An 11,994-nucleotide genomic window follows, 5' to 3' on the forward strand; every position below is an offset into this window, starting at 1 on the left:
AAGAGCCGGTGGGTGATTCACCCCACTTTCTTTACACTCCCCTTACTCCTGCCACAGCTACTAGCAACACTTCTGATGGTGGTGGGTGTTTGGGGAGGGCTCCATGCCCTGGGGCCTGGAGGGAGGAGACAGAGAACAGGACCCCCAGCTGACCCCAAATTGGCATGTGACATGGGGAAGAAAAAAATCCCGTTGCCATGTGCCACTAGGATGTTGAGGGGTTTTGTCCCTGCGGCCTGACCCAGCCCATCCTGACTGAGTCACCATCCTATCCTCCAAGGCCATGCCAAATGTCAACTCCTCCAGTAAACCTCTTTTGTCCTTCTCCAACTAGATTCATTTTTTAAAAAAATTCGATACATAGTTGTCAAGCATTTACAATCCATCAGGCACTGCGCCACGTGGTAGAAACAAAGAAAGGACTGAAAAAAATAGTACGACTATATAATTACAATTATCGCAAGCGTTAAGTCAGGAGATAGGGCCTTAAAGGACTGTGTGACCCAAGAGTCTCGCCTTTTCTAGAAGGGTTTGCAAAAGGCCCCCTGGAAAAGGGACATTGGAGGCAGGTAGCCCTTAGGTGAGGCATGGACGAGCGTGACCTCGCCGCCTCGAACCACCTGGCCCCCCAGAGCACTGCTCGTTTTCCTTTCTTTTTATTATTTAGAACTCGTTAGTGAGTATGTGGCATAAATATAACTTCAAAGGGCTTGAGCAGTAAAAGGCAGGACACACCTATCGGCTCGCGGGGCAGCGAAGTTCAGAAGAGGTTGGCTTCAGGCACGGCAGGATCCGGGGCCTGACGTCACCGGGCCCCTGTGTCTCGAGCGCTCGGTATCTCCCGGATCGGTTGTGCTCTGCGTTGGCTTTGTTTCAGGCATGGCCTTTCTGAGTTCAATCAGAAGGCTGTGGGGTCATGTTAGGTCAGTGAGAGGCCTCGCCCTCTCTGAGACTTTTTGCATTTCCTTCATTTTCTCTGAGGAACCTGCAGGTGAGAGTGAGGGCCACTCCTCCTGCGATCGCTGCCCCTTCAAGCTCTGCCTGCCTTGCTGGCTTGCCCATCTGTCTCCTCCGCCAGCACCACCAGCTGCACCTTCCAGCCCGTCCTGCGTGCCTGCCTCGCCCCGTCATGCCAGGCACCTTCACGCCTTAGTGCCTTAGCTGGTACCCCCGCAGGGCAAAGCACCCCGCACATGGGCACAGCAGCAACTCTGTCTTGGGAATGTGCCACCAAGCAAGACCGAAGCGATGTGCGCTAATTAAACGGAAGGAAGGAGGGAGCAAGGGAAGGAAGGACAAAGATCTGAACTCCTGCACAGACCATCGCCTTACAACTACCATCGCTCGTCCAGGTTTAGCAGACAGGATGGTACTTCAGCATTTCTGAAGACTTGATCTGTTCCTGTGGCCTCCGAGGCTTCCTTGGCCTTATCTACGGTGCTGTTCCCTGATTTTCTGAGCAAATGATTGTCTTTGCTGCTAGAGAAGTTAGTCTGGAGTCTGAGCCGATCTCCCCTCGGCCCTTCACTGATGGTTTTCCGTCCACCATCACGCGGGATCTGGCTCAGGAAACGCAAAATGATTCTGTAGCAACCATGACATTTACGTCCCAACCAGATTACAGAGCGACCAGTGCATGACTGCATTCATCGTCGCGTTAAATTAAATCTCGCTCGCTCTCTTTTGCTGGACCTGGCGGTGAATTCCATCTAGGTCAATAAATTATCCTGATCGATGTTATCACGATTAAGAAGGCAAGGCCACCGCTTTGTTTGTTTGCTTATATTTTACTCGCAACGCTTTGTGAAGCTAAACCTAAATGACTCTTAGGTTCGCCCCTTGCTCAGAGCCCCCTAAACCACAGCTCAGGGGGAGCACTGACTCTGCGGAGGCCCGTTGCTCCCTCTTTCTCGACAGAGCCTGATACTTTCACCCCACACAGGCATTCTGCAGCGCGTGCCTTTACCTACCAGCAGGATCAAACGCAGGTGGCAGAGGCTCTATAACCGACCCCACTCAGGGGAATACGGTGCGAGCTACAGGGAGCCCGATGACAGGTGTGTGTGGGTATGGGGAGGAGGGTGGGCTGGAGCAGGAGGGGTGAATGCTATTTTCAAGGTACGAGACAGATCAAGGCATAGCTGCCTTTCTCTAAGTGGGGGGATGTGAGAGGAAACCCACAAGCCCTTACTTAAAACCTGTCCGGGTTCAAAGAGTTCACCTGAGCAGGTGGACAGGCTTGTACGTGATCCTCTTTCTTACCAGTGCAGAGCATGGAGACTTTTCAAAGGGGGGTCCTACCTGTTCTGTGGGCAGTGCTTGGGTGGTCTTCACAGAACAGGAAGCTGAAGTTCAGACCTGGCTAACACCACAGAGTGGTCCGACTCTTAGTCCAGGCCTGGCGGTGTGGGCCTGGTGACCTGTAGACCCCGTGGTTGCTGGACAGGCAGCTAGTGGCATGAGCAGGCCATTGGACCTTCTGGAAACCTCCAAGTGATGGCTGTCTCTGAGGAGGAGGAAGCCCAGCCAGGGAATGTCAGGAAAAGAGAAAACGTGACAGACACAGGTCCACCAGCCTGCCAGGTGGCGCTGAGGACAGAGCCTTCAGAGTCACGTCTGGCGCTAGGTGGATTCTCAGTCTCCCAGTCAGCCCAAAACAAACAGACCATCCCTGGTTGATATTAGGTTGAAATGTATCTTTGTCCAGGTAGATGGCAACTTTACCTGTAGAGTCACTTAGCATTGATAGGCCCTGGTTTAATTCTGAGCATATTATAAACTAGGACATGCTGTAGGAATGGTTGTTACTCTCATAACAAATATATATATATATATATATATATATATATATATTTATTTATGTTTCAGAATGACACACTCCATGTAGAACTATGAGAAAATTCATAAATTCACCAAAAACTTGGATACTATGCACATCCAAGAACATAAATCACAAAAAAAATTAAAGTAAAATAAACCACCACTCAAAAATAATCTCTATTAATATTTCGGTACTTATTCTTCCTGCCATTTTTCTATGAGTGTGTGTGTGTTTGTATGTGTGTAAATATATATTTAAATGTTTATGACGGGATCTTATCGCAAATAGGTATTTGATGACAACATTTTAAAACGGTCTCGTACTATCCTGACTTTTTTTATAAACTGTCTTTTTCACATCATCATACGTGATGAATGTCTTCGCATTTGAAAGCGATCTGTCACACTTTTTTTTTTCACTTTCTTATTATGAAATACAACATGCATAAACCAGAAAACACATCACATGTGCATAGATGGCGTAACGGAATAATTATAAAACGAACACCCAAGAATCCAGCACCGACCCGGGGCAAGACAGGGAGCAAGATCTTCCCGCTACTGCTGTCATCTCTGAGGCTACGCGGTCACCGCTAATGACACGTGACATTTAATTCGTTACAAAGGCGGGCTGCACTTCACTTAACGCGTCTGAGATGATTGGACCTTCTAAGTGTTTCCGGTTTTCCGCTCCAGTAAATATCTCAACACCCTTCTTTGTGTAATCTTCCAATGAATTCTTTGGACGAAGCCATGGAGGGACATCTCTGGGCCAAAGAATATACATACATAGTTTAAGAACTTTGATACATTGTCACTCACTGCCTCCCACGGGCAGGATGAGAGTCGGGTTCCACCAGCTGCCAGACGGTGAGTCCCCCTTCTGTCAATGTTTGCCCGTCTGATAGGCGGACGCTCGCATCTCACTGGTGCCTCGACGCTTTTGCTTTGTCTGGATGTTATTGTTTGCTGGTGAGGCTAAACAACACCATTTATTTACATATTTGCACTTGGCCGGGGAGGGTTAGAAGTGAGAGGTCTTATTGTTGAAACATACCACCTCAAGGGCTTGTCCCATCTCTACGTTCATCCATCTGTAGGAGACAAAAACCCCATCTCAGCCCCCCTCTTCTTCATCCCGTGTCTGGAGCCGGTTTTCGACTCCCAGACTTGAAGCTAGACTTGTGATGGTTACTTCAGGCGAAGTCCTTGATCCTCCTCAAATACGAGAACCAGGCTGCCATCACCCCCCTCCCTCTGAGCCTCAGACTCCTCAGCCGGCAAGGGATTAGCAAATGAGGAAATAATGCAAGCGGGAAAGGATTATGAACTCTATTTTTTTTTTAAATGGCTGTTTATTGAACTCCTATTTTATGCCAGGTTCCGCACGCGACACGTTACCCATTTTAGTTCTAGCTTTTACAACAACACCTGCCAAGCGAGTATTATAATCCTTGTTTCTCACATGAGGAAGCTGAGGTGAGGAGAGGTTAGGCAACGTGGCCAAGGTCCCACGGCTGGGAAGACTGAGCAGCCCGACCGATTCCCGAGGGCTTGCTGTCTGGAGACGACCCGGCCCCATCAGCCCAGCCACACTCTGTTCAGGCGTGTGGAGCAACTTTCGTTATTAAATGGAGCCTGGGGAACCCAATACCTCGGTCTGGGATTTTTTTTACTCCTTGGTGCCACTGCAAGTTGTCACACACACACACACACACACACACACACACACACACACACACACACACACCCGGGATGGAGGGACTGCTCCTCGCCAGAAGACCTCCCCCGTGACTCAGGACCTTCCCCATGACTCGAGCTCCCCAAGAATAAGACAATGCCATCCCTCCTTCGGCACCGTTCCTTGTCTCTGTCCCCTGCTGTGGCCACCTCCCGCTTCTCCTCTGTTCTGAGTCCCACCTGTCCAGGAGGCCTTCCTTGATGGAAACTCAGAGTGTCGAACCTGAGGGTTCTTAGAAGAAAATGAGAGGAAGGGGCTTTCAACGACCGAATGTCTATTCTATGCCAGGGGTCTTTAAGACATCATCTCAGGCAATTAGCAGTCTAGCTGCAAAGAAATTATTATGTTTCCGTTTTGCAGATGGGGAAACTGAGCCTCGGGAAGGTAAAGTCATGGACCAAGGGTTCATGGCTAATGAGAATAGCTAATAGCTATTGAGTACATAGGTACTAGAGTCCCTTGTAAAGCATTTGCATGTAATATTCATGACCTTCACCACGTCTCTAAGATGTAGGGTACTATTTTTAGCATCTCTATTTTATAATGGAAATACCAAGGCAGAAAAGAATGAGATAATTTGCACAAAATAGCCCAGCCGGTAAGAGGTAACGATGGGATTTGAGCTCAGGCTTCTAAGTTCGTCCCCAGCCACCATGTCTGCACGCCCCGCCCCCCATGCCCATACTCTTTCTCCTCAGCCACCAAGTAACTTCTAAATGCTGGGGTTCCACAGACGTTCTTTCATGTAATGGTGGGTAGATGCTTGGAGCCGGCACTGTAGTTAGAGGACCCTGACGACCAGAGAGGGAGAGAGCACCTGGCCGTAGGTCCCAGATCTCTGACTCTGAATCCTCTTTTCAAAGGGAGAAAGGGCATTGCTGGTCATGTCACCTCTTCCTGGCCCGCTGGGGGCAGTGGGCCGTGTTCTCCGAAAGAATGATAACATGTTGCAGTAAGCGTGGGAGGCTTCCTGCGGCTGATTATTAATAGACCTGGAGAAGGTGTGCGTGTTCAGCGGCACGCCGGCGAATCTGAACACCAGGCTGGCCCGGTTTCCCAATTATGGACTCACCTGGATGACTCAGATTCTAGGCTGTCTCCCTTGACTCATGCCCTGGCGGAGGGCTTGGCTCCTCACCCCGGGACACCCAAAGCAAACTGCCGCCTCACCTCCCTTCCCGGTCCTCGTCTACCTCATCTCCTCCCGGGCTGAACCGAAGCTTCTAGTCAGTGAGACCAGGTGTAAAGCCCGGGAGACCTCGCCCAAAGTGTCTAGCCTCTCGGAACCTTGGTCTCCTCGGCTTTGAATGGGCGCGATGACATGTACGTCCTCGCGAGGACTGAGCCGATGGCGGGGCAGACACTCGGGAAGCCGCCGCCGCGCGGACGGGTGGCCCCTGGGGCTGCCCGTCTGGGGCCTGGTGGCTGCGGGCATGGCCATCTCTGTGCTCACGCGCTTGCTCCCCGCCTCGCCACAGGTGTCTTCTCCTGGCCTCTCGCGCTCTCCTCCGCCTGGCGTGCGACGGCTCTGTGAGAGGGGGAGGACCGCCCTCTGCAGAAGGTCCTGGTCCTGCCCGGAAGGAAGCTTGGGTCTCCCGGTGCCTGGCTGCGGCTCAACACGACGCTGGAGGCTTCGCATGCCGCGGGTATGGGCGAGTGGAGTGGGGGGGGCCGCACGGCAGGTTTAAAATCAGGACGTAGATATATTTCCTTAGATAGTTCTTGTGCACCTGAGTCTGTGGCCCGCGATCTCGCCGCACCACCCTGCACGGGGTCCCCGGACCCCTGCATGAGACGGAGCGCCCGCCCCTGGGGACAGACAGACCCGTCAGGAAGCAGAGCAGGTGGCTATCTCAGGGCTCAGGCCTGTGCTGTTTAATACAATAGCCACTAGCTACACGGGGCTAGCTTTAAAACAGTCACAATTACATAAATAATTAGCCACACTTCAAGTACTAGTAGCCCCACGTGTCTAGCTGTTACCGTGTTAACCAATACTTTGTCTCATCATCATGGAAAGTTACACTGGGCAGTGCTGATCGAAACGAACGTGGGACAGTTCCCAAGGGAACAAACTTTCTCTGCTGTGCCTGACAGCAAGTAAAGACCTACGTCCTTTTCCAGGGTGGCTGTGGTGATCTCCAGCAGTCAACTGAGAAGAAGAGACTTAGAAAAAGCATGGTGGGCGGAAGTATTCACACAAATACTTCCTACCCGGCCCACACGGGGATTGGGTGGCTGCTCTGAGACATGTCTACGGGTCCCTTCTTCCGAGGCCTTCCTGGATGCCATCTGGGGTAAAGGGTCTCCATTGCTCCCGTCACTCCGTGGTGGCCCTGAGGGTGTCTGAGGCGGCACCGTCGCACCAATGCTTTAGCTCCTGTTTGTAGGTCCATCTCTTCTTTCTGGGTGCTCAGTCCTCGAGGAAAATCTCCTGGTCACCAGTGTGTCCCCAGCACCCAGGGAGGGCCTGGCTGGCACACAGTAGACAATATAAATGTTGACAAGATGGATCAATACATTGTTGGATGGCAGGCCGGCTTGGGGCGGCTAATTCTGATCTCCAACATAACCGGGTTTAAACCTCGGCATCCCCAGGAAATCCGCCCACTGTCACCCCGGCCCCGGGGTGAATCATGCGCATTTAGGAGCCAGACGGCTCTCTGAGGTTGTGCCAGGTTTCCTCACGGCTTTCTCAGGCTCACAGAACTGGCTGTGGGGTCACAGGGAGGCAGGCTGGGAGATCAGGGACCGGAGAGTGGGGAGGGGAGGGGAGGGGAGGGGGGAGGAGGGTGGACGTGCAGCAGGAAAAGGAGACTGAGAAGGAGCGGCGTGGGCAGGGCGTGCAGGGGCGCGCGCAGCCCTCTGATCTCGCGGGAGGCCCCGCCGGCCTGGCGTCCCACCTCCTCCACGGCGCCCCCGCCCTGCCCACGCCCACCTGCAAGCTCCCTCACGTCCTCCTCGTCAGCCACGTCCACCACGTCCACCACGCACGCTGCCTCAGCCTCCCGCGGTGCAGGTGAGCCTCTGGCCGGGGCCCAGGTGTGTCTGGCAAGGCTCACACCTGCTGGGTGCGGGCCCCTATGAGCTTCGCTACCCCTCCTTCCCCCAGATAAAGAAATCCCTCATTTTCACACCGGGCACTCGCCTTCTCTTCAAGCATTGCGAAATAGATATTAGAGAGGTGTCGACCGAAAACCTCATTTTAACATCTTGGTCCTGCCTTGTCCTAGGAAACATTTCGGACAGCATTCATTCGTTCATTCGTTCACTCATCTGTCCAACAATATTCCCTACTGTGAGCAAAGTATTCTGTTCTCCCACCGAATGCTAGAAGTCGGGGAATAAAGAACCTCTGCCCTCGAGGCCTGGCAGGGCAGGTAGACAGGCCATAATCATCATAATTATAGCTTATACTTACCGAGTGCTAATTCTGGGCCAGGGCCTGCTCTAAGTGCTTTTTATATTTGAAACCTGAGAATATTCTTGCGAGAGAGATAGTCTAGCCCCAATCCATAAATGAGGAAAATGGGCACAGAGAGTTTAAGCGAAAAAAATATCACGCAGCTTGTATTATTAGTTTGTCCGGGCTGGCATGACAAAATGCCAGACCGGGAAGCTTGGACAACAGAAGTTTATTTTCTCCGTTCTGGAGGCTAGAAGCCCAAGTTTGAGGTGTTGGCAGCGTCGGCTTTTTCTGAGATCGCCCTCCCTGGCTTGAAGATGCCGTCCTCTCCCTGTGTGTCTGCCTCCGTGGTACGTGTCCATGTCCTAATCTCTTCTTATAGGGACACCGGCCATAATGGATTAGGACCCACCCCAATGACCAGATTCTAACGTAGTTACCTCTTTAAAGACCCTCTCCCCAAATGCAATCACATCCAAGGTCCCAGGGGTTAGGACTTCCACATAGAGATTGTGGGGACACAGTGGCAGAGCCAGGGTTTGAACCGAGGCTGGTGGCTCCGGAGTCCTTGTGCCTGAGCTATGTGCCGCATCTCACTGAGAACTGCTCTGGGAACCCTCTAACCTCGGGTTAGGGGAACTCTGTGTCTCCGTCACCCATCGTGACAGTTCTCCTCTAGGGCGAGCCGGAGGCAAAAGGCATGTTGACACATGGATCCCATGTGAAAGTCACCCAGAACCAAGCACGGGAGACTAAGGACTCCACGCATGGTATTTCCGATCCTTCTGACCGCCCTGCGGATGAGGTTCGAGCGCACCCATCTTACGGATCAGAAATCCGGGTGTCTGGAAGCTTAAGTGACTTGCCAGGAGTTTACCCAACTCCCGGGCTCAGGCGGCGTTCAGTGGCAGAGCTGGAGCCTTCCATTTGGCCCCGCTGTGTTCTCAGGAGGCGCGAGCATGGGCCCCTGGGCCAGACGCGCCAGAAGCCTCCTCTGCCCTGGCCGCGTTGCCCGGGCCAACTTTTCAGCCCCCGTCGGGCTTCGCCTCCGGGACACGACCTTGTTCCTCACCACAGACAGTTGGATGGCACTGTCCGGGGCTGGGACATACCCCGGGAAATGTCATTCCCCCCTGGGTCTCCCCAGACTCATCTGAGCAGTGGCTTCTCTGCAGGCGGGGGCAGGGCCAGACGCTGACTCAGGGCTGCCTCGGGCCGGCCGGGGAAGGGGGGGGCGGTGCTGCTTCTAGCGAAACTGGGAGTTTTCTTACCTGCGTCCTCTTGCCCTGGGCCTAGGACCTGAGGGCCGAGCAGGCTCCACACCCCACGGGGCACACAGGGACCTGGCTCTCCTCCCGCTCATACCCCTCCTTCTTACTGTTTTTGTGCTAATTTTGCAAACGTTTCACCGTTATGCAACTGAATAGGGAATACAGTTCTAATGGCTTAAAAATTAAGCAGCCTGAAGAGGTACACGTGACAATTTCTGGGTCCCACTCCCCAGCGTAACCACTCCGACGCCCTTTGTGCAGGTCCTTCCTGAGTTTCCCGGGGAAGACACCCGCACACACACACGTGCGAGGTACACGCCTGTCGCCCCACTTCTGTCATGGGAAAGTTAGCACACCGCGTACGTCACCTCGCCCCTGGCTTGATTCAGGTCACGATATTTCCCCAGGCTGCTTCTTTACAGCACACGAAGTCCTGGGTCTTTACGGCGCGGCATATATTGCGCTGAATGGATTACTAGATTGTTGGATTAGCTTTCACTTGACAAATGCTAGGTACCTTTCCAACATTTTGCTGCAAACAATGCTGCAATCATATATGTCACTTAGTAACTGAGCATGTTTTTCAGTTGGATAAATTCCCAGAAGTAGGATTGCTGATTCAAAGGGTATATGCTTTTATAACTTTGCTGGTATTGCCAAACCGATCTTCAAAAATCTTTGTGACAAGTTACATTCTTACCGGCAATGAACGGGTTTCCACCCAACTTCACTCACAGAATGTATTGTTAATATTTAAATTGTTTTACCCATCTGGCAGGTGAAAAATGGTATCTCGGTATTGTTTTAATCTGATTATCTGCTATGTTGTGTCAAGCTTTACCTCTTTTTTATATTTCCGAAAGTCATTTATGTTTTTACTATGAACTTTCTATTCATATCTACTGCTCATCTTTGAGTTATTAGTTTTTTTTTCTTTATTTCCGAAACCTCTTTACTCGTAATCCAATCTGAGAACTATTTTTTTTTAATAGACAAGTTAAATTCATTTATATGGATCAACATGACAAATAATATTCAGCTTTAATTTTTCATATGATTGTATGTGATTACATGATTTGGAGGTTATTAGTCTTTTTTTTGTGTTTGTTTCTGAGAGCGCTTTACTTTTTCGGAAGATTAAAAAGTCTATAACATGAGTTGCAAACATTTTGCCCAATTCGTTTTATGTCTTTTCATTTTGCCAAGAGTTTTTATTTTGCTATGTAGAAATTAAAAAAATAAAATAAATTACGCAGCAGCGTTTATCAGTCAATGAATTTATGAATATTGGATTTAGAATTATAAATAGTTCTGGCAGCTCCACTGCCCCCGGGCCGAATGCCCTGAGACCGTGGTTCCGACAGGGATGGACGAGAGTGGACCGCGCTGAGACCGAGCTGGCATAGTTCCGCGGGCTGCTGAGACGGGAGAGTGAGGACGACTCTCGGGTTTCTGGCCTGCGAGAGCATGAGCCTGGAGAAGCCGCCCACAGAGACGAGGTGCACTAGGGAAGGTGCAGGGGACCTGCGGAGCCTGGCCTCGGCCGCGCTGAGACGCGGAGGGGACACGGCCTGGGGAATGTCCGGCGGGCGATCGGTTACATGTTTCTGGAGCAGAAGGACAGTCGTGCAGTGACCACCACGTTGCGGGTGGCATCTGAAGGCAGGGCACACCTCTGTGCCTCCCGTGGATTAGAAATGCATGTCCTGAGATATGGTCTGGAAGTTCGGGGCCAGCGATTGTCACCTGGCGTGATGCGCCAATGTCTAGGGACACTTCCGCTGTCGCAACCCAAAGAGCAGGTGCTACTGGCGTCCAGTGGGTAGAGGCTGCGGAGGCTGTGACACATCTCGTCATCTGACTGGAACTGTCAACGAAGGAATGTCATCTAATGCACGATGCAACAGTGAGACCTCAATGGATATTTTGCACGTTGAATGAATGAGTGTGGGAAAAACTTCGCCATCGTCAAGAGAAATAAAACAGGCGGAGCAAAGTGATGTGTACAGTCGTCTGCTGCATGGAGCTGAATGTCTCCAAAGACAGTGGTGCGGTGGGGGGCAGGGGAGAGGGAGAAGGCCCTTCGAGGGGACAAACAGGGACTCGGAGCCTCAGCGCTGCTCCGGGGACTCACTAGAGCAGCGAAAGCCCCTCCTCTCCTGGCTTTGCAGACACCACCAAGGACCCTCTGGCTTAGATAGAGTCTAGATGCGGACATCATGTTTGAAGAAGCCGTGGGGGTAACCAAGCCCCCGGCTTCGAATATCTCTGAGCTAGCTGGGAAGTCCGGCCTTCCTGGTGCAGAAGGAAGTGGCTCCTGCCACTTGGGAGTTGAAAGAGCGCATCAGTGTGATAAGTCCATGCCCTCACTCCTCAGGGGAGTGTCCGGGTCCAGAGCAAGGACAGAAACTGTGCCCAAGTCACACAGAAAGCCAGGGGCAGGACCAGGACGCCAAGGAAGGCTTAAACTCAGATGGATGTGTCAGAATGTGATTCCTGCTGGCCTTCTTGTTCTCCCGGCCATAGCTGAAACCAGCCTCTGTCAAAACGGCCCTTAGCTGCAAAGTCTTTCACTCCCCTGTGGCTTCAAAGCTGTCTCCAAGTCTAACCGGGCGGACGGATGTTGGCTTCCTGGGAACTCTCTATTCAGCCCCTGATACTTGATAAGAAAAATTCATTCACCCAAAAATAATGTATTGAGAAACCTCCTTTGGTCCAGAAAATGGGGCAACACAAGAGAAACATGCTGTCTGTGG

This window comes from Rousettus aegyptiacus, unplaced genomic scaffold, assembly GCF_014176215.1.
Source record: "Rousettus aegyptiacus isolate mRouAeg1 unplaced genomic scaffold, mRouAeg1.p scaffold_m13_p_15, whole genome shotgun sequence".
In the NCBI taxonomy this organism is placed as follows: domain Eukaryota; kingdom Metazoa; phylum Chordata; class Mammalia; order Chiroptera; family Pteropodidae; genus Rousettus; species Rousettus aegyptiacus.